We start from the raw sequence: 23,927 nt of genomic DNA, 5'->3' as shown, positions 1-23,927 counted from the left end.
TGCACTGAAGGGAGGGGTAAGGAAGAGGCTCTGGGGGAGGCAGGCTCCGAAGCCAAAGGAGAACAAAATATCAAAAAGAGCCAGGCTGATAATTTTGACAGGATGGAAATGAAGCAATGTTCCAGAGATTAGGCCAGGAAGCAGATATTAGGAACTTTGGCAAAGTAGTTGAGTGTGAAGGGTAAGAGCCAGATAAGAGAAAGTTTAAGATAGAGTCAGAGGAAGGGAACTCCAGATAGCAGTTAAAGAGCGTGAACGTGGAGCTGAGAAGCGGGAGAGGAGACAATGACAGCTGGGGAGGCAGATGAAACCAAGCATGGTGTTTTAAAGGTGGAAAACCCTAGGCCGTAGCCGCATTGTGAGCGAGGGGGGACGAGGATGGGCACAAAGAGGCTGAGGACGTGCAAGCAAACAAAGGGGCTAGGCTTAGCGAAGGAAACGTGGAGCAGAAATGTCTACCTCTGGACTGGCTGGAGAAGAGTTGCATGGGGCGGGGAGGGGAGCCGAGCAGGGGAAAGGCACATTGTATGTGAGCCATTTTCTCTGGAAAGATGTTGGCAAAATGCTGCCCAGAGAGGGAGGAAGAGGGGATGCGTGGCAGAAGGGCGGCGGGGATGGAGTTTCAGGGCACGCGGTTACCCTGGCAAAGGCGAGCTGTTTCCCTGGGAGGGTGGCAGAAGCAAAGCGGGAGAGGATGACTGTGCAGGGGAGGAAGTCAAGCCCAGGATGGGATGTCCACTGGGAATGACAGAGCAGCAGAAGAGCAGCACTAGCGGAAACGGATGCTGGGGGAGAGCCAACATTGTCCTTGCGATAGGAGAGGGTGTCAGAGGAGGAGGAGCGTGAAGTCTGGGGAGACCCCCGCAACGCAGTAAGCGCCAGGGAAGGAGCGGGGAGCAGCGGGCAGCGCCGGGGTAAAATCCAAGGATAATTTCGCGCGAGGAGCCGCGGGGTGGGAAGGCCGGACGGGGTCGGGGGGGGGGGGGGAACCCGGGGGGCGCCGGGGCCGGTGGGGGGGACCTGGGGGGCGCCGCCGGCGGCACCTGCAGGTCCCTGCGCGGCGGCGGCGGCCGCTCGCAGCCTCCGCAGGGCCGGGCCGGGCCGGGCTGGGCGGCACCGCCGCGCCCCCCCCCCCGCCGCCGCCGCCGTCCCCGCCCGCCGTCCCGCCCCTCGCAGCCGCCGCGGCCGGGCGCAGCGCGGCGCAGCGCAGCGCAGCGCGGGTAGCGCGGGTGCCGCCGCCGCCCGGGGAGAGCCGCCGCCCGGCCGCGGAGAGGTAGGGAGGGACGGGGTGGCGGGCGGGCGGGTGTGTGCGTGTGAGAGAGAGAGAGACACCGGGCGGCGCCCCCCCCCCCCGCCTTCGCCGCGGGTAGCGGCCCCGCCGCGGCCTTCCTCCCCTCCTCCTCCTCCTCCTCCTCCTCGCCCCCGGCACCGCCCCGCTCTGCGGCGGCGGCCCCGGCCCGGCCCGGCCCGGCCTCCCCCCGGGCCGCCGCCCCTGCGCCCCCCTCCCCTTCCCCGCGCAGTGCCGCCGCGCAGCCGCACGCCCCGCCGCGGTGCGGAGAGGCGCGGGCGCGCTGTGGCGCGGGGCCGCCAGGCTCTCCAGTTTTTTATTTTATTTTATTTTATTTCTTTAAAAAAATTTTTTTGGGGGTGGTGTAGATTTTTTTTTCTTTTTCTGTGCTACGGCGGTGCGCTCGGAGCGGAGGCGGTGGCCGGAGCGGAGCGGCGCGGCACGGTGCGGAGCGGGGCGGAGCGGGGCGGCGTTTGCGGCACCGTGGTGGCCGGCGGCGCTGTCAGGTCGCTGGCCACTGCGGCGCTTTGTGCTGGGCGAGCGCGGGGCTGGCGCGCAGCGCCGCGGCGGGGTCCCGCTCGCGTCCCGCGGTGAGCGGGTGCGTTGCTTCGGTGGCCGGTTTTATAAATCCGCAGTGATAAAAGGCGTAGTGCGTGGGCTTGATATCATTATCTCTGCTAGGTAGCTCTTGCTGATGGATATAGGCCGGGCTTAACCGAAAAAAAAAAATGGCAGACTTGTGCTAGGTACTGTGAGACTGCAGTCGCTCTGAAAAATCCCTTGCTCATGGCACTGGGGTCCGACCTGTTCTTTAGCTAGCCCTCCTTTCAGGCTGGTTCTGTTGATCTTGAAATGCACAAGGGAAAAAGAGTGAAAAACGGAATTTGTTGTTTTAATATCTTTAAGCGTGAGCAAAATTTTCTTTCTTATTCACAGGAGGTGAGTCGAGAAGCGATCTATGTTTTGAGATTTTACTCAGTGCTGGCCATAGGTAAAAATGCTAAATACTCAGTATCGAGAGCGTAAGGTTATTGTAAGTGGGAATGAACATGAACTGTGAGGATTTGGAGCATTCGGCACAGCCTTCGTCCTTTATTGCCAGGGTAGAAATACTATGAAACTTGCTTATTGAACTATGTAGCTAGTTTAGAAAAATTACTGTTATTCTTTCTGACCTTTGAATGTATTGTCCTGAAAGACCTCTTGGGGAACAATGCTCCTGGGTCCTAAGGATTATAAAGCCTGGTCGTGTTGAGTAATTTATTCAAAGAAATATCAGCCATGTGAAAATGCCATGGGAGACTGTGACACCTCAGGCCATTGCAGAAAAGCCCAGCTGGAAGGAGGACTTGCATATAGTAGGAAGCCTCTGGAGGGAGAGATAGGAGATGAAAAGGATATGGGGATAAAGAGCCAGAACTGGTTGGTGATGGCAACTAGCTGCTCTCTCTGAGGTATTGTTTCATCCATTGTTGTTTGCTTTTTTTTCCTCACTAAAGCTATTTCTTCCTAAAGCAGAAATGGCTGTTGTGATGCCTACATGACTTAGCAGTGGCTGTACGGCTATGGGGAGTGTGCAGAGGAGCTGGCTGGCTGGCTAATGTGTCACAACCAGTGGTGCTAGATTGGCCAGAAATAAAACAAATAGGAAATAAAATTTTTCTAAGGTGCATGTTTTGTTGCTTCATACTATAGTGCAAACTTGGTACTAAAAATACGGTCAGGCTATAGACTACCGGTCCTTTTTGTGTTTTTCTGTAGTGCGGGTTAAGTGCAGTAAATGGTATTCAGCAAGGCAAGATGCAGCATTTTTGGATGAAATAGGAGCTTGCAGCAGTTATGTGGCAAAAAGCATTACAGATGCTGTTTCACCTCTATAGTGGCACAAATCCTGCAGCTTTTGGAATTGCTGTGCATTGCTGCACTCTGCCTGCACGCAGAAGAGGACCAGGGAGATGGCAAGGCATTCGTGCTACGTGTAGGGAGACCGGCACACTGCTGCATGGCTTTCAGACAGCCCCTTTCAAGTAGACAACCAAACCGTTTTATAAAAACAAATCTGTTTTATCTCCAACGTATATAAAATCTCATCCATTAAGCACCATTTATTGGATGGACAATGTAATGCTCGTTTATATTACATCACCTGACTAAGGATTTGTTTTTAATATGGGTCAGTTACAGGATTTAATTTTGTGGTTGGATTACTTGCATAATAAGTGTTGTATTTTGTTTGCGAGGAATATATGGGCATATTTTATGGAACATGAATGACAATAATCTATTTATTCAGATTTTTAAGGGTCAGACTGTGACAGGTATTTAGACAGTTAATCTCTACAGGCACCTAAATTCCTGAGTCATCTGATCTGGGCACAAGTTAAAAACCGGTAGCACAATTTATCATTGCCTATTACCCATGAGTCAGCTCCTAAATCCAATCCAGGCTGGTATCTCTGACCGCAGGCCTCCTGCTCGCCATTTCACGACTCTGGGAAAGTCTTTGCAAACTGCTGCCTTCGGGCCATGAGAAGTGGACTGCTTCGTGTTGAAGTGAGGAGCCACTGGCAGCATCTTAGATTTTTTTTTTGACTCTCAGTTACAAGGGGCGGGTTGTGACAGAGAGCAGTGCCAGTAGTTCCCTGTGGTGTGATATACACACCATGTGGTGGAAACTTTTGATGAGAGCAGGATAGTGCTCCGTGATGTGAACTGTCTAGAACCATATAGGGCTTTTCTGAAACACAAACCAGCGCTGTGGGCTTGTTCCTGTTCCCAACTGATGGAGCTGGGGACTTTGCCAATACGTTGGACCCTTACATCTGCCTAGGCTCTTGCCAACTTTCCAAAGTTGAGCCAGAGGGAAACTGGCCGACAGATATTAAACGTGAACATCTAGTTGCCTCCTCTTGCTTTTCTAGTGTATTTTCACCTTAGAAACCATGTAGTGTTTGACTGTTATCGTGAAATAACGCTTGCCTGGTGAAGCAAGTGTTGGAGTTAAAATGTGCATACCATCAAACGGCACCAAGGTATAACCAACGCTCTGCAAAGGGACTGTGCCCAAGACTACTTTCCCTGATGTTGGTTTTTTTTTTCCACACATGGTATTAATTTGTCAGATTTTTATTATTACTCTTAAAATGATCTGTTGTGGATTAGTTTTTCTAATGAACATGAGTACAATGTAGCAGCAGTTACAACTGGACCTTTCAAGGCTTCGCTTTCCTGTAATGAAAAGAGGTTACAGAGATATTGCACGTAAGGAATTTTTGTTGTACTTGGTAGATCCCATCTTTTCTATATCACTCTGTTAAAGCTGTTAAATCAATTATATGTATTTGAGCAGACAGCTCTTCTAATTTGTTCACCTTTATTTATTTTTAATGTATTGTTAATTCCATACCCAATTAATACTGTCCATTCCCTATTAAAAAGCCTAGCTTTGCATGGGGAAAAACTTTCTAATTGATGACTGAGTTCAAAACAGATTTTCTGGTTGTTTGGGAAAGTTGGCTAGAGAGGGTGGGTTTGCATCTGAAAATGTTATTTCTACTTGCAGTAAAATGTTTGTGATTAGAAAAAGATATACACCCATCTATAATCTTTCTGCTCAGGGACTGTATACGTCTTCCTGTGGCCAAGGACAGATTAAGGTTGAGGAGTATCTTGAGTTATTTTCTTTCAGCACCATTAACGTTTTTCTCCACCTCTTCTCCTCTGTAAGGACTTTTTGGCTGTTGAATTAAGAAAAATTTAGAATACTTTTTTATCTTGCGTGCCTTTTTACTTATCCCCCAGTATACATATTTCTTCAAGCCACATATTTTTTTTTAGCGCACCAAGAATCCCTTTGGCTTGTCACCACCAGTGCCAGAGAAATATATGATGCTGTTGTGCAGTCATTTTTATTTCACGGTCTTTTGAATGTGCTAAGCGTTAGAACTTTAAAAAGAAAGAGTATGTTGGTTTGACTTATTCTGCAGCCTTACCGCATCAAGAGGGCAGCAAGAACTGAACAAAAGAGCCACATATCATGGAAATCTGCTGCCAGCAGGTGCTAATGCACACCTGTCCGATACTATGAATAGACTAGTAGGCCATACCAGTCATGCCGTTGGAACAGGAGAGGTGTGGCATTAATACTCTGCTCAGAGATCTAAAAATATACTGCTGTGAATCTATTCACAGGTAGATGTTCCGAATTAAGTAGGCCTTCTGTTGACTGGGGTTCAGAACATGTCGTTCTTTTCTGGGGAAGAAATGGCCAGATCCTGATGAGCGACTGGCCCGTCATCCGTGAAATGCATTGAGGAATGGTGTTCTTGGATGTAATCTCCCGCTGTTGTTAGCGTATCCACAGTTGTGCACAAAAGGGAAACCATTTCACTTTCACTCTTGAAAAATACAGTGCTTGGAGTTAGCATACTTGTAAGGATGTGAAACAAGACATGCTTCCACAAGCAGCTAGAGAAACAGTCTCTGTACTTTCTACTGCAGAAGACTTGCAGAGAAGAGCTAGCAAAATAAAAAAGGAGTAGGAGTTGACTGAGGTATCAGATGGCATGTTTTTATTATTGGAATAACCACTGGCTCCAGTTTTGTTAGTCATGACGCAATGCTGTTGTGAGAGAGTAGTATGATCCCTGAAACAGGAGGGAGGATCACTTACCAGGCCTCTGCGTAAATGGATTTATAGGAGGGTATATGCATTAAATCATTCTGCGAAGATATGTAGTTGTATACGTAGTTAAAAAGATCTAGTTCACCTGTTGGAAGCTGTCTGAAGATGTAACCAGAGGTGAAGGTGTATAGACCTAAAGTGAAAAGACACAAGTTTTTGTGTACTGCTTCATTGCCCACAGGATAGAGTGGCACAGAGGGTTATGTATTTGCAGCAGTCACCATGATGAATCAAGGATTTCTGCTCCATTTGTTTAGTACAGCTATAGAAAGTGGTTGAATGGCTGTTGTGATCCTTTCTGGCCTTAGTCCCTACGGACCTCTAATTCCTGGGTCCGTGCAGCCATCGCCCCTGCTTCCAAACTTTTCAAAACACTTGCAGCTTCCCGTTAAGATAATGATTTCACTAAAATCTCCTGAGTCAGGTCTTCATTTGAATGCCTGTAATGGTTAAGAAGGATTTTTCTCCTCCCTCACCCCAACGCAGATTTTGTGAAGTTTTATTTTCTATTTTTGCATGTTCTTTGAGGTGTTAGTGGCTGGGGGCTGGGTGGGAGGTGCTCTGGCATGACGAGGAGGCTCTTCTCGGGCGCCTGGCCCCAGTGCTGTAAGGCTATGCTAACTGCTGAATTTGGGATCAGGCAGGAATGTCTCCAGATCCAGACGGACAGGCGTCTTTGGGAGGTGGGACTGTGATTCAGCACCCAGTAGTGCTGCTGTCCCAAGCACATGGTCAAGATCTCCTGCAAGGCCCTGTGGAGACTTTGCAGGTCCTTCAGAGGAAAACAGACTAGCGTCAAGCAGTAATTCCAAACTACTCGCATTTTTTATTACAGTAAGTTACTGTCATTTGATCCTGAATTAACGCTGTTGTTCTATTGTTCGTTTTATTCTAGAACTGTATGGAATACATATTCTAGAACTGTATGGAATATATACTTTTTGATGCTTGCCATTGCCTGATAAAGGGGAGCCTTGGTGTTTGCAAGGGCAAGAAAGCTGTAAACATACTGTTTCCCCCATGGAAAAGAGTGCTGGCTGCTTGGGCAGGTCTAGAGCCTTAGTTACAATAGACTTGACTTGTGGTTACTGCAGTCAGTAATGCAGAGGAGAAAATACGACTGAATACTTTTTTTTTTTTTCCAATTGCAAAATGAATTTTGTTTAGTGCCTAGACACCACAAATACTGAGTCTAACTATAATGAGTAGTTCCTCTGTTTTTTGGGCTTAGAAGGGAAAGGGTACTGCCTACATTATCTCAATTAACTCTAATGTAGGTGAGTTTATTTTAACACCTACAGGTTTTAGTTTGGGCATCCGAGTTTGAAAGTGTTGGCTTTTGTCTGTAGCTAAACTAATTATGAGATTTTCTTCCCAAGGGCTTTGACTGACTTTTCTTTCAGTAAACAAATATTTAATTCAAGTGTTTAAGGGTGATCTATAGCCAGTCACTGCAGTTGGAGAGCTCTGCACCGGTGGGTAGCTTATGGCTCCTGTATGCTAATGGCCTGTACGTTTATAGCTAGAGTGGAATGCAGCATGAAGCTAATCAGTCTAGTCTGTGCTTGGAGAAAGCAGTTTTTGCCTCTCATTAGCAAATTGCTGGTTTCTGTGCTTTGGAGAGGTACTTTGGGCTTAAATCTGCCTTATGGAAGTCAGTAGGTGTTCTGATATTGGAGAATCAGCCAGTACAGCACCCTTTATTAAACCCCGTGCTGTGCAGGGCACTGGTGAGGAAGTCAGGAGACCTAGTGATTTTATTTCCCACCTCATCACTTAGGTTATTCAAGATACGTAAGCAAGGCTGTTGACCAGTGTACACTGATTTTGGATGTCTGTTGCTCAGCAACTTAAGGGAACTTGAACTTTGGAAAAGTATGGGATACTCATCTCTTGAAACTTGAATTGTCCTTTGGGTAGCCTGACTCACAGGTGCTTAGCTGAAAAAAAACTAGGCTTTAAACTACCGAGCTTCAGGTCACCTTAAGATGATGGTATACCTTATTCAAAAATTATGTAGACTCCATAGGTGATAAGATAATTATTTCTTAAGCTGATGATACTTTGGCTCTTTTTCCTATCCTAGTTAATTTAACATTTGCTTTATTTTTGTAACTTAAAAAACTTATTTTTTTCTGCACATAATGCTATGAATAATTCTTTACTGTTTCAAGATAGTCAAAGGTTGAATGAAATCTGATGTAATTAATAGCCAACTTTGTATTTTTAACTTTTCTTTCAGAGTAGGATATTCTTATTGCAGTTTTAAATAGCAAGGCCACATGTTCAGCCCATAAAAAAAATCTGGTTGACTTCAGGCTGGTTTGCACCAGTTCAAAATCTGTCTTACAGTCTTTAAGTTTTGATAAAACAAACACTGGAGCCTGCTGTATTTTACTCTCTTCGTGTTTTTGGCATCAGAGAAGCTTTTCCTGATTGTTTTTCTCATTTGAAGGCTGATTGTACTAAGTGACCTCTTGCTAGTAAAGGGTGGGTCAGTTTATGTGGGAAAGTCTTAGTCAATGTGTCTGAGAGATAAGCGGGACTGCATCCCAACCAGCGTTGTGCATTAAATGCTGGAATGTGCTGGGGGTCTGCCAGGAGATTGGAAGCAGGGCTATGCGACAAGCGCAAATGCAGTCACACTCTCCCTAAAATAGTACTCTGGATAACAGGAGATCTGGAAAGTTATCACTTACCTCATTTTAGCACAAATTCTTTCCTAAAAATGGATTATAGACTGCGGGTTCAGAGTTGTGAGTGTGCGTTCTTTTTTTTCTTTTTTCTTTCTTTTTTTTTTTTTTGGTAATATATTCTACTTGCCTCTTAAGAACTTTTTGGTACCCCCTAAATCTTTAACGCAACGGAGCACTGCAATGCAGGCAAGAAGGAAAATAACTGTATTCAAACTGTAAAAGTGAAGCACAAACTCCATGGTCCATACTTAGGCAAAGATGTTTATATAATCCTCGTTATTACTTGCATAAGAAGTGAGATGGATTGGTACCTTAGTACAGGTTAGTAGTAGTAGTGTCTTCAAATTTCTCATGAACTGTGTGGAGGTATCAAGGCAGAGGTAAATCAATTCAGTAGGCTCAGGCGTTCCTGGACTGGTTGTCAGTGACAGGATTTTCATCCAAGACCTTGGATGCAAGCATTCAGTATTTGGATATTAAAAACAAACAGTGGCTTACCACCAAAGACGGTATGTGGTTTTGTTTAAGGGTAAAAATAGGCATATTTGATTTTCAGCCCTGTGTCAAATTTGTCGACAGGAGAATCTGATCGTGCAGCTTTAGTCATTGGCATAAGCCATTTAAACTTAAAACCTGTGATGCCTAAATTAGTTTCTTAGGGCAAGAGGATGAGTTAGCTTCTAAATGGGATATCGTGAGGAAAGCGCGGGGGCTGGGGTTGATCTTTTGGAGCAAGGTTGCAATTTCCTGAGTCAGCAGGTGGTTCTGTTCAGCCCTCGTGCGAGTCTGCTGTAGGAAAGTACGCGGCGAAATAACTGTTCTCTGGACCCACATTTGCACTGCTGCAGGGACTCGAGCAAGGAACCCTGAAAGGAAAAAAAAAAAAAAGGGTGGAAATGGTGTGGAATGATGAGATTTGGCACAAAATGTCTGACTCCTGTATGCCGTCGCCTTTCAGTGTGTGCAGATTTCAGGACTAGTGATGCAAGTTTCCCTTTTCACAAGCAAAAATGTTTCGCTTCATTTCTGGGACAATACACATCAGCTTCTGATTGGCACTAGAAATCTGGGATCCTTTTAGGCCCATGAGGCACAACTCTCCCATCATGCCTGTCCCTGTCCTCAGTATTGGGTCCACGTGGCCTGTGCTCAGAGAAGAGCAGTTTCATGTCCCTCTGCAGCAGCCACCGAGCTTCCCTATGGGCGGGGGGCTCTTTCAGCCCGTTGCGTAGCGTGCAGGAGCTGTAAGGTTGCTTTAAGTTGTGCTGATTTACAATGCATCTGGGAAGGAAGGGCGTTATTCCAGCTGAGGATGAGGTGGGGCCCGGTGGTCGTGCTCTAAGGTCTGTTTTGGGAGAGGATGTGATGTGCCCGATGCACCAGTGCGGCACCACGGGGGGATTCCCTGACCCCAGCTGGCCCGTTAAGCCAGCTTTATGGCTTTGCATCACTGGAGTGTGTAAAGTAGTTTTATTGCTGGTCAGGATCTGGCTCCAAAGAGTGGTGCTTGCATAAAACTCGGGTAGAAAAGGTAAAGAGAGGAATACAGTAAAAAAAAGTTCAGTCCAATCTGTGCTTCACTGAGCTTTTTCTTTTTTCAGTCTGGCACACCTTAACCTTCAGATTCTCTCTCTCTATTAGGAGGCATTGGCATTTCCAGGACTGTGTGTTTTAAATAAGATATGTGAATAGTAACTAATAAAACATTACAGTGCCCTGAGGACATGAAAGGTGATGGAAGTAGCTTATTTTTAGAGATCTATTCCTGCTATATGCCAGACAAGCAAGAATCGGATGACTTCTAGATAAAAGAAATATATACCAAAAAGTTTTAAATATATTTGACCCAGACAAATATTTAAGCAACTGTGATGCAGTAGTGACTATCTGCCACACTAGTAATGTAACTCTCAGCTGCGTTCTTCAATCTATTTAGTCACAGAAGGACCTGCTATACTTAGTCTTGTTGCAATATTGTGATTTTTCTTTTCCGCAGTGCTTAAAAACAAAGGATTTGAATCCTCCACAGCTCTGCCAAGTTACCTCGTTGCATCCCAACATGTAGCTGTGCTGATTTACAGCATCACAGGCTATGGCTCAAGGCTTTAAATCATCATCATCTTAAAATCTGCAGAAGAACGTATCTGGGATCAATTTATATTGTTCAGTTACATTTGTAAACCACATCAGAAAAGGAAAGATTGTTAAAAGGTACCAAAATGTCAGTAGATAACTCTAGGAGTCAAGGATGATGATACCCTCTTTATGGAGAGGTGTGAGTGATACGGAGCACATAGCTCTTATCTTATCTGTGTTTTTAGTACAAGTAATCCCGATCAAGTAGTAAATCCTGAGTGAGATTGTGCTGCTGGAGTGTGTGTAAAAAAGATCAGCATTTAGATACGCTGTAGGGATATAACGGGTTTTGGAGATGCTTGTTCAGATATTTATTAGTGGTGGTGATTGGCTGAGGTAAACCAGAAATTACTTTGACCAGGATCCTCTTTTAAACAAGTAGAAAAGAAGCACTGTGGAGACCTAATGGTCCGTTTGCTGAAACGGAGCTGACAGGTGAGGAGCACATGGACATACCAGTGATAGGTGGAGCGCTGGGTTGCTGGAGGATATGCCAGCCATGTTAGAGATGTTTCTACAGCTGTTGTCAGCTAGCTGAAAATAATGTGAATCGCTGGGAACTGCAACGGCTCCACTTGCTGTGAGAGTTCAGAGAGTCACGAAGTTCCTCGGATTCCCGGGATGACGCGGCCAACCTACGCGTCACCTTAAGGGCGATTCGCAGAGCGTCGTGGCCACGTTGCTGCAGAGCGCCCTGAGCGGTAGTACGGCTGTTTTCGTTTTTAACTTCTGGTTGCCACAAGCAGTGGAGGGACGCCAGGGAGATGTGGAAGAGCTTTGGGTCTGAAATCCATTTTCGGCAAACTCAACTAGGTTGGCGCCCATCGCAGTCATACCATTAGAAGTTTTGCACGTATTTTGATATAAGTATATCTGCTTTCTGATATTTCATAGCTTGACTATGATATTACTTCATGCTCTAAGGAGAGATATGAGGGCATACAAATACACAAAACAAAGACGAAAATAAGTGTTCATGTAGCTTCAGTGTTCTGTTTTGTGGTTTGATCAAAATGTCACAGTTTTGTAAGACTTAAAGTGCTTGATGATAGTGAATGTTTAAAATTGGTAGCTATGTGGGCAGCATGACTACTTTATCAGAGGGAGATTTCCAAATTGCATTCCAAGCATGTTATTGAAGAATTAGAGATGGGCAATTCACCTTGGACTAACTGTCCTGAAACCCTGCTTATGATTATAATAGTTACATGGTAGTTACTTATATGTCTCGCTGTAATAGCAAACCGTATTTTGAATTTGCTTTGTGCCTCACAATAGGTCACACATTGGTCAGAAGTATTTGCAATATAAACTTAATAGATCTCGAGGCAATGTATGCGTCAGTGTGAGATTTCTTAGTAGTTCTTTCTTGGTATGTTTCTGTCTGAAGCTTATGTCCGGGGGGGTCTGGTTTGGCAGAGGAGCTCAGGACCTTGTGAGTGAGGTGGGAAACATGATGGCAATGTGAAGGTACTCTTTGTTGTATGAGATTAAGGTTTCAGGCCTCCTGACCATGCAAACAGTAGGTTTGCACGTTTAACTTCCCTGTGCACTTTGTCTGTGCTCCATGCTGTTATTCCCAGGTCTCAGCCTTTCCAGTTCTGGGTGAGGTGCTTTCTCAAGCAATGAGATGTTCTTGTCAAAGTGCTAATAGTGGCATAATTGCCGTGGGCTGAGGACGGGCTATTTTCAGGTCTGTAGTCACTACTGATGCGAAAGCTCTGTTTTTGTTGTTGTTGTTGCCATCGTCGTTTTGAATATGAAGCTTGGCCTCAGTGAGCATACCTAGAGATTTTTGGTTGAATTCCTTATGCAAATGAAAAGCTCTTCTATTTTGATCCAATGTTGTACATTATAATCTTGTTTTTCAAAGTAGAAAGTACTTAAGTCATGAGTATCATGCCACTTATAACGGAACTTATATGCATGTAATGCAATTACATATATGTATGTAATGCATACATGCAAGCTGAGCCTTCACAGGAGAGACATGTTGTCCTTTTCAAGGGGGCTTTTACTGCTCTGCACTACCACAACCCCCCGGTGAGATCTAGTGTTCAACTACAGAGCTGTGGAGTTATTTTAATTTTGACCACTTATGGCCTCCTGCTTGCTGATCTTTCATCTTTCAAGGCTTCTTCCAGTATACCTGTTTAATGACAAACATTAGAAAATTGTCATAAAATATCGTCTTGCAGTAAAAAAAAAAGTTCTCTTTTCCTCCCATGAAATAGGGGATTGCTTCAAAAGAATCTAAACAAGTTTATCCTACCTTTTTGTGTGTCTGTGAATTACCCCTGTATGCTGTTTATGGCAGTAAAAAATGTTCTCTGAGCTAGTAACAGTTTATTTTAGTGCATATTGCTAGTTTCTTTTTTTCCCATGTTCAGGGAAAATGCCGCTGTTACAAGGCAAGGCAATGAGCTGAGCAGTGGTGGCAGGTAGGTCGATAGGCAGCAGACAGTGGCACTTTGGTAATTCTGGCCATCTCACCTGAGGGTCACTTCGCCCGGGAATTTACTGCTGTTGCTTTCAAAAATATAAAAGCTCCTGCTTTGATAATTGTATATTTTGTTTATTCCCATAAGACCTTTGAGTCATTTTTTCTTGTTTAGTAATTAAAATAGCCTCTAGGTGTTGGTGAGAACTGGAAAATGCATTGAAAATGCAGACTTTTCAAATTATTTTTCATTGCTTTTTATTTGACTATTTTTCATCTGTAGAGTTAAAAAAACGGAAATATACTGCTTAGATTTTTTTTCCCTCTAAATTGACTCAATGTATAGTAGTAGATTGGAATATTTTGTACGTTGTTCCCTGATTATGTTGTTAAAATCAAAAAAACCTTCCACTTGTTGTTGTTGTCATCAAGAGCAATGAATTCTTGTTCCCTTTGAAAAAGTCTGTCTGTCCTGTTTTTTGACTTTCATTAACTGGAAAATGCAAGTATTTCTTTTGAGAGCACTGCAACTCTTTTCTGGGTCCAGCCGGAAGGGCACAGCACCCCTGCGGGAAGTGCTGAGTGGAGCATTAGTGCACGCTGAAACTGGGATGTCCATGGTTTTAGCACGTTCACATCTGAGGACTTTCAAATATAAGCACCAGGAAGAAATTGCACCGTTACGTTAACTCTAGGCAGAATACAATTTTTAAGTTAAGACTTTTGTGTGTACCAAAAACCAGAGAATAAATAGCTACTAGTTTTGCTTCTAAATGGTAACTTTTATTCACGTTGATACATGGTCCCTGAATATTGCCCCGTAGGGGTTTGTCCCCACTTTACCACCCCTCTGCGAGGGGAGCGAGCAGAGTCATCCCCTTCGGAAAACAGCCTTGGAGGCCTGGCGTGGCTTGCCGGCCATCGATGGCACGCTGCTGCCTGGGCTGGTGGGTCCTGAACGGGGGCGTCACGGTTGTGCAGGGAGGCTCCCACGTTTCTGAGTGGAGTCGCAGTCATTTGTGCTGGTATTTGGAGCCTCAGACTTTATGGATGCGAGGGCAGAAAAAAGTGTCTGAGCTGCTGCTTGGTGGCGTCCTCTGTCAGAGATAACTGCTGTTAGTCTTCGTGCCTGAAAAAATGCTCTGCTTTTAGTGCTGCTTTTGAAAGATGTGATCTTATGGGTTAAAACTTAGTATCCAAACTTGTTGCAGCCTGTTATTTTCTTTTTAATAGTAATACTATGTAATAATTGTGTTAACAGTCTTGTTCCTGCGCCTTCAGCACTGATACTGTATCAGCAGAATGGTCAATAAAATCTTGACTGAAGTTTGGGGTTCTCATACAAGGACTGATGAGCCAATTTCCAGAAAAAAATGACATATTGGGGGAGACAACGTAGTCTTCACATATGGATGACTGGCACTTGACGTTCTGATGTGGATTGTTCATAGTGGCCCCAGGCCTCTCTGAGGATGAAGAGTTGTCCTTGGTCTGTCGGCGTGATGGTATTTCGCTCTGTGGTCTGACCAAGGCTTTGTGGGGATGGGGACCTGGTAGACCTGCAAACTGGCCTTATGAGAAGCCCCGGGAAATATAAAGGGATTTGAATGGTCAGTGGTGTAATTGGCTAGATTAGTATTAACGTGGAGCTTGACAGCATATTGTTTAAAGTTGTATCTTCCTATTAAAAAATATACTTTATGGCTTGCTTGTTCCCGAGTTACTGGTTTCAGAATGAGGGCTACAGGCCATCTGTAAAGCGTCAGCAAAAAGGGGGAGAAGGCTTTGTAATTTGAGTATGGTAGCAAAAAGAAACCAAACAACAACAAAAACAGAATAAATGAACATGAAAGGATTTTTATGCAAGCCTCTAGTTAATTTTCACTGTTTTTTTTTTCTACGTCTTAAAAAAAAAAAAAAAAAATTTAAAGGAAGGTTCAGTGATGAGAAAGAAAGGTGCTGTTGTCCCCGTTAGTCAAGCCGCAGTGTATGCCTTCCTCCCAGCCCTGTCTTGCACCTTAGCTGTGGCCTGAGATGACTCCTGGTCGGTTCTAGGAGCTGGTTCTGTTGAGAAGCTGTCAGAATTACTAACTTCATGCTTTGGCTGCATGGTGGTTTCTGCTGGAGACTGCAATAAATCTCCCAAACTCTATTTCTCTGCACAATCCAAAATGGCACGAAAACTGTTTAAGCCCTATGTACAAAATCGACTGTGCTGCAGTCTCTTTTGTGATTGCCTCTCACCTGTATTACAGTGCCATGCTAGAATAGGCAACTGCTATTACAGTTCCTGTATTTAAATAGTAGCCCTTCTCTACAATCCTTGAAGTAGCTCTGAACAGAGAAATTCCTTCATTAGTCTTGCCAGAGAAGTTAAGTGCTCAGCGTGTTAAAATTTCACTCCCAAGGCTGAAACTGCGTAAGAGGTGAACTCGGGCTTCTTGACCCCTGTTTCTTCAACTTCAGCTGTTATTGCTGAGGGGAGAATACAAGTGGGTGGGAGAAGGAAAAAAGCAGGGAATGCATCAAAGGAAAGTGAAGAGGATCTAAGATTGAATGAGGGAAATAACACACCAGAAGGAAGCTGGAAGAAAAAGATAAATTTGAAATAGAAAACTCCACTCACAGGATTTCATAAAGACAAGAATCTGATCTTGGTTTTGACAGAAATTGATGCAAAGCAGTGACTTGGGGTAGCAGGCAGTGCAGCGCACTGTTTGGCTGACACAGAGTGTAAGACCTGCCCCTCCCCGCTGGAGGTTGTGGGTTCAACCCTGTATGGTTGTGGCAGGAGGACTGAAAATTGCAGCAAACCACTAATTGCTTTTTGGGAGGCCTCTTACAAGAGTGGGTGCAATCTGAACGACTGTACTTGGTAGGAACATCAAGGGCTTGGCAAGTCCAAATGTGTGCACTGAGCACTGATATCCTCAGTCTGCATGCTGTAAGGATGCACAAAGGAAGGAGGAGCGTATACATTTTTCGCTGTGGTGTTGTGCATTAACTAACGTAAAATTTAATAGTGAAGATACTATTTCAGCAAAATGGTTTCCTTAAATTTGCCACCAACAAAAGCGGTATTGGAAAGAGAATTTCCTCTAGAGTAAAATAAAGGACAAACAAACAGAAATGACCTTTGTGTACTTAATGAAAAAAAATGTACTTGTTATGTGGCTTGACTGTCATCTTAATGACATTATGAGGCAAGGAAGGAAACCAAACAATGCACACCTTTTATCTGGAAATGGAGTCTAGAAGGGCTTTCAACAAACACTCTTTAGCCAAAATGAGTCATTGAATTGTCATCTGTTGTAAAAGAAAATCTAATTTGTCCGTACAATCCTGTTGGGCCAGGTGAGTGATGGGAGTAATGTTCTTCTAATTGCCTTTGAACTTCAAAGTGAAAGAGATTCTTTTTTCTATTCTGTTTTCTAGCTTGGCTTTTGTGGGTAAGGAGGACACCAGCAGTAATGCTTCATTTATCAGCTTAACTTCAGAGTAAACCAGTTGGAACCTGGACTGATGGTGAGGCTGGTTTATTTGCATCATTAGCTGCAGTCCTCCTGGAAAAAAGAGCAGGAGGAGGATATCCCCCAGCAGTCCCAAGCTGAGCGATGTCCGGCTGGGACATTTGCTGTGCATTTCCCCACCATGTCTCTGAAGGGCTTTGCCAGGATGCCGGGCATTCCTGCACTTTCTGGAGCAGGAAATTGAGGCAGAGAGGCCGGTGGGTGGCGGCATGGCAGGGAACCAGGCCCCTGGGTGTCAGGGTGGTGGCAGTAGTGCGGGGGTGCCATGAGAGCCTCGCAGGAGCTCAAGCAGCTCCGGTGTTGGCGCTGCCTCCAGGAGGTGACCCCAGAAAGTGAAGGTCCCTCTGTGCTCTCCTGCCCATCCTGGCTTCAGCCACAGCCTTGAAGTCATAAAACTCGCTCTCCAACCAACATAAAAACTCAAAGCATGTAGAAGTGGTGGGGCCTGATCACACTTGATTTCAGTCACAGATGAAACGCCGGGAGAAAACAAGCTATTCCGAGCAGAGGAGTTGTCGTGGCAGGTTGTACACCCAGCCTGCGCAGGGTGGTCCTGGTTTACTCTGACCTCTGGCTGTTATCATGACGTGCCATGATATACTTTTCACTCTAATTCCACATCTCTAAATTAGCCGGTGATTTTTCTCTTGACTAGATCACCCGCTGATGTCAGCGGAGCCAGTGTTATTTAAGCATGCCTGTTTGCGTTAGCTGAGATCCCTCAGGTCCAATACTTTTGCCTACATTCATGCCAAACGTAGTTTTCTTGGCTTGAATATATACGTAAGTGAATTTATGACACTAGTTATCCTGCCTTTACTAATCAAGGCAGAATTTAGCAGCCTGTCTATGGAATGTAGCGCTAACGTCTGTGGAATATGTGTCCGTAGTTTGTATCCAGTACGTTGTGCAGAGCACAGAACCAACCTGCAGACCGTTGGTATCGCCTCACGGTATCTTTACTTGAGTCCTCCTAAGTGTTTTAAGCAGACTATCGTTAACCTACCTTTAATGCCAATTTAGTGCTTGCTTGGGTAAGCAGTTATTAAGTGCTTTGTTTTAATTCAGTAACATACTCGAGACATTATAATTCAGGACGCTTGGCATTGTTACCTAGGCAAAACCCCCCTGTGGTCTGTAGGTGCAGGGCTTATCTCCTGAGTAAGCTAACTTTTATTCTCCTAGATGTGGCCTTTTATTTACCATGAAAAAAGATGATGGCTGGACAGTGTCAGCTCTGGATAGTAGGTGTTTGCAGACTGTGCATCTCCATGAATATTTGATGGAACTTCCTAGTTTCACCAGTGAATCATCACTAGGTAACGCCTCCCATGCCGTACCAGCTTCACTTGCCACTCTCTCCATCTCTCATACCTCCAGCATCTTTTCCTTAATTTGTCAGCAACAGGAACGTTTAAGGTAGATGGCAGAGGGGAAAATACCACAGAGAGTTTATTTTTAAGAACTTAAGCAGTTTTATTCAGTTAGGCTTTCATTTCTGATTGTTACTTGAAAAACTGTGTGGTGGCAGATGTTTTCTACAAGCAGGCAGTGGTGGTCTCTGCTATGTCCGTATTTGCTCAAGTTGCTGCAGCAATAGCCTGAATTTTTTCTAATGATTTTTAGTATAGAAAAAGTAAAAATTTCTGAAATAGCTTAAAGGACCTGGTCTTAAATGCTCATCTTTCACTGGCTCATTATTTAGAAATGTAAATCAGATCTTGGGAGGCTTCTTTTAGAATGAGCTCCCATTTCTTCTTTCCTGAGCAATAATTCAATTATAGCGAGAAGAGCAGTCTAAGTAAATGATTATGCTCTGTAACCAAAGGACTCCCCATAAATATTAGACTTGCTCTGCAAAACCTTATGAATGGGTCCATTGTGCTCATCAGAAATACTGCTGCGTTTAAACCAAAGCCTCTGCCTGGGCTTCTGTACAATGTGCACTCCAGCCATGTTCGACTCCATCCTGGCTTCTAACCTATTTTCCTGTCTCCCTGTTTTTTCTTACTACAGTCTGCATCATGACCTTGAAATGTCCTTGTGAAGGCCATTTTGCTGGGGCATTTGGTTGTTCTGAAATAGCCTCGTTTGCTGTCTGGAAGTGCGTGTATTGGTAAAATACTGGTCTATTCAGTGTAGCCTAAACACTAAGGTGGGCTGATACTTGCCAGATTGGCTGCAAGATGTATTTCAGAAGTGCAAAAATCAGTCAGTTCTTATGACTGCCACAGATTTGATATTTTTAAATAGCTTAAAAGCAAGGCTGGCTTCGTAAAGGTGAGCAAAAAAGAAAAGTATGCTGATTTTTTTTCTGGAAAAAATAATAGGTGTTTAGTCTCATGGCTGGCTGTTGGCAGCAGGGTTAACCTGTGGATCTCTTGTCCTCAGCTTGCTCATGAACCCCTTTTGATGGAATTAATAGCAGGTTCAAGTGGGAGGAAGGACAGGGAGCTGTGCTGCACGAAGGAAAATCCTCACAAGGATCAGGCAATCCCAAATTGTAAGTGTAAGTAAGTGACTTAAGTGTCACTGGATTTTTGCTGCTTCAAAACCTGTTTTCCCCCGTTCTTCACGTGGGTGTTTGAGGGCAAGAAGGGAGCTCTGCTTGCCTGTCCCTACGTTTGGCAATCGGAGGGAAGAAGCGAGGGTTACGATGAGAGAAGATCCGGCTGGGGAGCAGGATGGTGCAGGCAGCCCAGCAGGGCCGCGGCAGCCGGGTCCGTCAGTCCCGGCTTGCGGCGCCGGCGCCCTCGAGCTGCACCGCCTGCGCTCGCTCCCTGGCTGGGGCCCCGGCTGCGTTGCGCAGCCTGGGCCAGCTGGACGGATGCACGCTCAGGTGCCATGTGATCTGGAGGGGGGGAAAAAACTAGAATAAAAAGAAAAGCCCTAGCGCCATTCATGGGGTCAAACGATCCGTGCGTAGCATCGTGACCGCCTTTTCCGGGCTCCTCTTTCCCGGGGGGTGTTTTGTGGCCAGGTCTCGGGCACGTCTGCTCTCCCATCTACCCCAAAGTGTGACACAGCGGGGCAGCAATGGGAAATACTGATAGGAGGAAACTTTTCTTGGTTGAAGTCTTTGTGAGTGTCACCTGCAGGTGCCGAGAAGGTGACAACCCCCTTCTGCCTGGTCCGGACCCTTCAGAAGGCCTCGGCAGGGCGAGGGGGTTTGAAAACCCTGTGGCAGAGACGCGGCTGCTCTGGACCATAGCACGGAGGTTAGTGGAAGGAAAGGTCTGTCTGCTTTGCCTTAGACTTGGAGCATCAGAGAGCTGGTTCGTTTGGATGGGAATTCTTGGTGTCTGATGGTGTAAAAATTAGGCTTCTAGTATCACGCTGCAGGTGAGAAAGTTACTCTTGGTGCTGTTTGTTTGGCCTCTAATGGGGCACACGGAGAGCGACAAAAGTTGTGACTTTAGGGGATAAAAGCGTTGCTCAGTTTGATATTTTCCACTGCTTCTGTTAACCAAAGTGATGATGATGGGGCTAATTTTTAACTCCTCAGGTGGGGTGTGTAATTAATTTGCCGTTTCTGCTCTTGTGCTCTCAGCGCGGTAGCTGTGCAGTCTCGTTCCCAGCTGCTGCTCTGCGCGCTCCTGCCAAGTTAGGCTGTGCACGTGTGCTGAAGGGGGGACTCGGTATCCTGCAATTGTACCTTCTGTTAGCGAGGGCAAGCTGGAAATAGAGCTTTTCCAGCGCTCAAAATTGCAAAAAACAACAGAGAAAAGTTTTATGCTAGCAGCGAAGTAAAATGAAAACTTAAATGCCACTTTACCTAAATGCATTGTCCACTGCCTTGTGTGTGTATTAACTCAAGCAATTGGCTCTCAGTTTGGAGAATTAATGGTGGCTGGCTTATTTTTTGTTCTAGCCAGGGGTTCACCTGTAAGAGCTTCAGCCCTCCCCTTCTGCTAGTGTGACTGGGAGATGATATCATTGCTGCTTTTTTTTTGTTGTTGTTTTTTTGGAGGCGGGAGGAGATTGTGGCTAAAGACTCATTTTTGTGCCATGAAATGACAGCGCTGTTATCTAGCGGGACACGTCTCCGAGGTAAGGCGATAGCTGGCAGCCGTCGGGTTGCAGAGAAGTCCTGTGAATGTCTGAGGCGCTCTGTAATTTCCGTCTCTCCCTGGCTCGCCCTCGCGCTCGGCAGCCCACACCCCTACGCTTGTTTGCTCTGGTTCTGGCCACTTTGGAGAACTGCCTTGCTCTGCTGCGTCTAGGGCTAACGCTTGACGTTACAGCTCTCTCAGTGCAACGAGTTCCTCCGGGTATGAGCATGGTTATAGCTACCCCCGTGTTGAATGTGGCCAGGGATATTTACCGGAGGTGCCAGAAATGCTTATTTTAAAGTATAATAGGCTTCAGGGGAAATGGCCTGTTTTAAATCAGTGTCTGCGTTTGGTGTTTCTGTTACTGCCATATGTATCCGCTCCCAGTGTTAACTCAGGATTGGACAGTCCCCAGAAATGTGATAGTGATTTTGAGTTTCGCCCCCTCCTGTATTTTCTGCAATAACATCTTTTAATCTTGTGCTTCGCCAGGGTCCTGAGAGAATCTGATAGCAGGCGCTGGTGAAGTGAGAAAATGAAGCACAGAGAGCTGTTGTGCTGAGGGCCTTCTGTTTTTGAAGTTGCTTTCAGCAGCTTTCAGGAATGCAGAGTTTTTATTTTAAATCAGGGTTTCTGTTCAGCTTTCTGTTAATTTCCCGTTCTTTACTGCGTAAATTCACAGGCTGCAAATAGATTCTGGGGCAGCATAGCACTAGTATTTAAGCTCTTCATATCCATTTTGTATGGAGATACGTTGTGACAGTCCAACGTACTTAAGTTTGCAAAGTAGTCCCGATTTCATTGTACAGAAGGTACGAGTATTTTGAATGGTATAAAGTTCTAATAAGCACTAAATCTTTGCAGAATACCCAGCATAACTCTTCTGAGCCCTTGCAATTCACAAGAAATTCAGCCATGTCAAAGTCCAGCAAACACAAATCCCCTTTGTACCATGCAGTGCCATCTGTCTAATCTATCTGTGTCAAATATGGCTTGTTTGGGTCTGTCCTTCTACAGTCTGTTCTAGACAGATTAAATTAAAATTTCTGATCACTGAATATTTTTCTTTGGATATTTGTAACTTACATAATAAACGTGTTTGTTGCTAGTTCTATAACATGTGTTTGGTAAACAAGAATGTGGTAGTCAGCACAAATGTCTTTTTATCGTGGCTGACCAGGCTCTTTTCACAGTCACAGCACCTTTTCAGCAGTAACTAAGTGTAGCGTTCATGTGAAACACCTCAATGAAGGGACTGTACTTCAGGCAGTTACGAAGTAACAAGCACGAAAATGGATAGTGCAGATTCACCTATTGCCTAGAGCTTGTTTTCTGTTGATCCACTGCTAACCTGGAAAGGCTCCGCTCTGTTTGCCTGCAACTTGCACAAGTTCTGTGGAATGTCAGAAATGAATATTTGAAAGAATTTACTGTTCCATTCCTATTTCGTCTTTGCCAGTCTCTGTAAGCTCTAAGTCGCTTCTGAATGCTGGAGGAGTGCAAGTAATAGCGTTGCAGTGCGACAAAAATAAACTCTGAATTTTGCAGGTAATCTTTTCTTTTGACATCCTTCCAAAAACAAGACGATGCAGTGAAATATGTCCTTGCGGATTACAAAGGATGCTAATGTGGCTGTTGCTCTACTGGCAGTTCCTGTTGGAGCGCAGGAGGCTCCAGACCATGCAACGCCAGCTCTGTGTGCCCTGAGCATTAACATTTGGTTGCATAAATACTGTGCTGTAGCAGAGCGTCATGATTTGCCTCTCCCTCCATCTACTGCACATAGATGTGTCTGGCTTATAGGCAGAGGACAGTGAAATTTTGAGGATTCGGCAATGCTGCGGCTGCTGAGGGCTCCCTAGGGGAGAAGGGGCCCTCCCTGGCCCCGCGAGGCCGGCGGGAGGGAGGCAGCCCCTGTGCCGGGGCAGCCCCCGGCGGGTGCTCGGGAGCCAGGATGGGAGCGTGACTCATGCACCTACCTGACTCCCAGGTGGCCTTGGCAGACTGTCAGCTTTGCACCCCGGCTCTGCCCCTCCTGCCCCACGTCTGCAGTGTCTGCCAGTGTCTGCACACCCAGCCTCTGTTTCGGCGCGCACCAGCTCCCTCCTAGGGCTTGGGAGCTTGAGTTTTCTCTCTGGGGCCGCTGTTAAAGGCAGCGTTGGTACCGCCTGTCTGTGTTCATCATTACCCTCTCGAGAGAACCAGATTGCAGAGTTTTTCCTGAGATGCCTATTTGGAAAAAGAAGCCAGGGACAATCTAAAAATTCTGCATTTTTATGTATTCAGTCCCATTACAGCACTCTGCCCTAGCCTCAGTTAAAAAAATAAAATTACCTTCACTTGCATGTGCTTCATGCAGAGAGATTCCTGTTCCTAAAATGGAGAGCGATTGCCGAGCCTGATGTACAGTGCCATGTTCAAGAGAGAGCAAACTCCAGCCATTCAGGCATTAAAATGGCTGAATCACTGTATGGTGAGGCACTGTGTTAAGATGGAGTCAACCAAATGGATCGTTCTGGAAATAAGTGGGGCCAATTTTGCTGTCACTATTGAAATTATGAAGCCTCTTTCTGTATGTTGCATTGACGTGAGGTCATCGCGAATCAAAAGGTTTTCTATAAAATCCCACCTTCAGAGCATCGCTCTGTCCTGCCACAGTACTGAGTGCTGCACAAACAGAAACTAACAGCAGCATCCTTAGGAAAAGGAAGGGCTAAGCCATGATCAGTTGATCATATGATGATGATGATGATGTCTATTTTAACCCCTTGGTATCTTCACAGCACGTGGTCTTTAACGGAAAGCATAATAATCAAAAAGCTAGCAGAGTGTAATCCTGGGGTTTATATTAAAGCTTCTTAGCAGTGCATCATGCATTTCAAAACAGTCTATTAATATTCAGTTTGGAGATGTACTGATCCAGACATTTTCTGGTTTTACTCTTCCCAAATAAGGTTGCTTTAATTACTGGTGACCTGATTTATATATGGGCCTGACTAATTTAATTTAAAATATTGATTGCAGTACATTGGTGGTGTTTCTATTTTTTTCTTGCAACAGCTGCTCTCCTCACTCAAATATCAGCGTTTAAATCTTGCTTT

At 45.2% G+C, this 23,927-nt stretch overlaps 1 protein-coding gene and 1 long non-coding RNA gene across 7 annotated transcripts in view; one reads left to right on the top strand and one right to left on the bottom strand.

Annotated features, from left to right (window-relative positions):
• The first annotated feature begins 777 nt into the window (after nt 1–777).
• SPTBN1 (spectrin beta, non-erythrocytic 1) overlaps nt 778–23,927 on the top strand; it is a 148,940-nt gene continuing 125,790 nt past the window's right edge. The window contains exons 1-3 of one of the 6 annotated variants that reach the window (XM_068939955.1): nt 1,199–1,273; nt 16,680–16,769; nt 17,960–18,093. The gene's annotated coding sequence lies outside the window, so the exon portion shown is untranslated. Of the gene's footprint in view, nt 915–1,160; nt 1,274–1,503; nt 1,733–6,617; nt 6,807–16,679; nt 16,770–17,959; nt 18,094–23,927 lie in introns of those variants that run through there. The other 5 variants (XM_068939953.1, XM_068939952.1, XM_068939950.1 and 2 more) reach the window with 5 other exon arrangements.
• On the bottom strand, nt 8,940–23,271 carry LOC138066862 (uncharacterized). Its single transcript, XR_011140448.1, has 3 exons — nt 23,161–23,271; nt 22,806–23,055; nt 8,940–9,534 (listed from the first exon to the last, which is right to left on the bottom strand). It is a non-coding gene; the product is annotated as an uncharacterized lncRNA (long non-coding RNA).

Source organism: Struthio camelus, chromosome 3, assembly GCF_040807025.1.
Source record: "Struthio camelus isolate bStrCam1 chromosome 3, bStrCam1.hap1, whole genome shotgun sequence".
In the NCBI taxonomy this organism is placed as follows: domain Eukaryota; kingdom Metazoa; phylum Chordata; class Aves; order Struthioniformes; family Struthionidae; genus Struthio; species Struthio camelus.
Note: the sequence above shows the minus strand (reverse complement) of the source record. Positions and strands in the feature narration are given on the sequence as shown.